We start from the raw sequence: 2801 nt of genomic DNA, 5'->3' as shown, positions 1-2801 counted from the left end.
AAATACTGTTGAGGTTTAGTGCAATATGGAGAAACAGTTTATCATCTGTAGCCTCTGGAGGGGCTGACCTGCATCCACATATCCTAATCTGGCACATCACAATTCCCCTATAATAAATATTTATTTTCAATTCAAATTGCAATAGAGCCTTCTTCTGACCACACTACGTTTTCCATATTTTCCAAAAAACTGTGCTTGTCCTGAAATCCATGTGCTTTTTACTATGTGTRTATAAATATAACTCTTTGTCTGAATGTGTATGTTCCTGCTTTTTTGATTTTTAGAGGCAAATCAGCTTTCAATTTAATACTATTTTTCAAATATTTTTCTACAGAAGAAGGTAGTAGTTACCTATATCCACAAAGTGGATAATTGTGTTGATGTAACACTTCAGGACTTCCCATTACATTCAGTCCTTCTAGAATTTTTGASTCAAGCATTAGCCATATGTCAGGGTCCAAACAGATTTTAATTAGCATAAGTCTTAGAGAAATGGGTGTTGATCTTTCCAAGGAGGAATTAGATATTTAATTTTTTCAATGTACCTGTCAAATATTGTGTTTAATGATGAGTAGAGCACAGATAGCTTTGACAGCAGAGCATGGAGCAGGTAACAAATGTACTGATCCAATTTTAAAACAGTATGTATATCTAGGAAGGATGCAAAGTACAAAGTCTGGCATTTTGAGYCCAGGCAGGAATGGATAAAGGGAAGTGGAGGACAATGTGTGATGACCTCTCGTTGGTTATAGTGAGCTGCGTACAGATGGAGACTCTTCTGGAGGACAACCATCCTAAAAATGTGCACTTGTGCCCATGCCAGCTTGTGTCCTAAGGTGCTCTGGAGTCCCTTTAAGCTGTCTCTGCCCCTGGCAGGGTAATTTTCAGGGAAGGCTGGTGCTGTCAAAGGGAGATGACAGGCTGAGATACCCCTGTGCCTTGTCTGCAGAAGACATCACTTGTGACTTTTACCATTTGAACATCCCCCTGCATTCTTTGAACCATTCCTCTCTGGTGGAGTCTGGAGTGACTGAGGAAAGCCTTCATGCCTTAAATACCTCTGGGGATTTGAGATTTGGCAAACTGATGGAGTTTTCTGGTTGCCTTCAGAAGCCTCTACAATTTTCTTGAGTGTTAGTCCAGGTTTGCTTTCTGTTGTCTTTTTATCAAGGAACTCTTGGGGAACATGTCAACAATTGACACCATTTCTGTTTACATTTGCTTTCTTGTTTCTTTTTTTATTCAAAGAAACTTTTGAAATAATTTTTCCTTGTAGTTCCAAGACCCAAAWGGATAAAACACTTTTTCCAACTAAAGGATTGACCTTATCAAGAAGGAGTTTGGATCCTCTTTATATTCCCTGTAACAGGAATGTCTATGGTGTTATGACCTATAACAAATCTTTGGTATTTTCTAAATATGTTATTGGTGATGACCCAACATGGTTACAGAAATGCTGTGCTGCAGTCAGTTTTAAGCTCCTGTAGCTTGTTCTCAGCTCCCAACCCAAGACACAAAATATTTCCACTGCTAGGCTTTTCTACWGGCCTTTTTCAGATCCAGGAATTCACCTACATTTCCTTTGAAAGGGAAATGCAATCCTTTCCTTTGTGGTGCACCTCAGCACCTAGAGCTGGATGTTAGCAAGTGACCTTAGCTCTAGGCAGGTGCCTTTCTGAGCTCGGTCTGTTCAAGGGAAGTTGGAGTCCTGGCTTTTGCAATCACCTCTCTCATTTGTACTTAAAATAGTTTGTAAAATTGTTACATAGGAATTTTGGGGATGCTTTTTTAATATTTTTTTTTGTGTGTATGTATTTTTTATTTTTCCCCCTCCCTGTTGGTTATGAGAAATTAAATATTATGGGATCTTTTTCTAATTTTACCCTGTGCCTTTGGCTCTGCGTGAAAAAAGCCATTTGATGCAGTTGCAGCTGCCAATATCTCTTTGTCACTCAGTCATTACGGTGTAATTGGATCTAAAGTAGGTGTATAATTTGCTGCTAGCAATACTGGCTTGTCTTAATTATGACTTCCAGCTGATTTCTAAGGATACTCATCMATGAATATGCATAGCATAGCAGTCAGACTGGTGCAGATGCATAACTCTTCCTGAGAACTCAAGCATTCTTGTTATTTATGTATCAAGATTTTTAAAAAAACATCAGGGAAGGATCTCTGACTTAAACTGGATGGAGGCYTTTAGAAGGGCTTGTGACACAGCCCAGGACACAATGACTGCAAAGCCTGAGATGTTTTAGACTATAGATGAGTGTGTTCTTCCACATTTGGCAAAATTTCTGGGAGAAAAAGAGGAAAATCTGAGCGGTATAGACTTGACCTCGTACTCATATGATTTCCCCAGTGCCTTCTTCTACATTCACCCTGACTGAAGTCTACAAATACATTTTCACTGAGACCATTTCTTTTCAGTGTCTCTTCTGCAAGCCAGATCTTTGAAACATCTGTATTTAATTTTATTCTGGGTGCTATTCTTGCCCATGTGTATTATGATTTTTTAAAGCCTCCTATTTTTCCTCATCTGAAAACTGTCATGTCAAAGAAAACTRGTTTTCCAGGCTGTAACAGTACTTTTAAAAAGTAACACAGTCATGAGTTAGGGTCACATAAAGTTCTAAAACTGTTCCAAGCAGCTCCCTGTCACAGGYTCACACAGTTGACTTTTTTTTGCAGATTGCAGCTGGAAGATCTCAAAGCTTATCACAGAAAATACCCAGCTCCTGTCAGGTATCAAGGATGTGGTGTTTTAATAGAATCCTTGCACTTGCATTCCGACACCCCAT

Source organism: Malurus melanocephalus, unplaced genomic scaffold, assembly GCF_030028575.1.
Source record: "Malurus melanocephalus ecotype Western Australia unplaced genomic scaffold, MMel_1.1 scaffold_265, whole genome shotgun sequence".
In the NCBI taxonomy this organism is placed as follows: domain Eukaryota; kingdom Metazoa; phylum Chordata; class Aves; order Passeriformes; family Maluridae; genus Malurus; species Malurus melanocephalus.
This window is presented reverse-complemented; position numbering follows the sequence as displayed.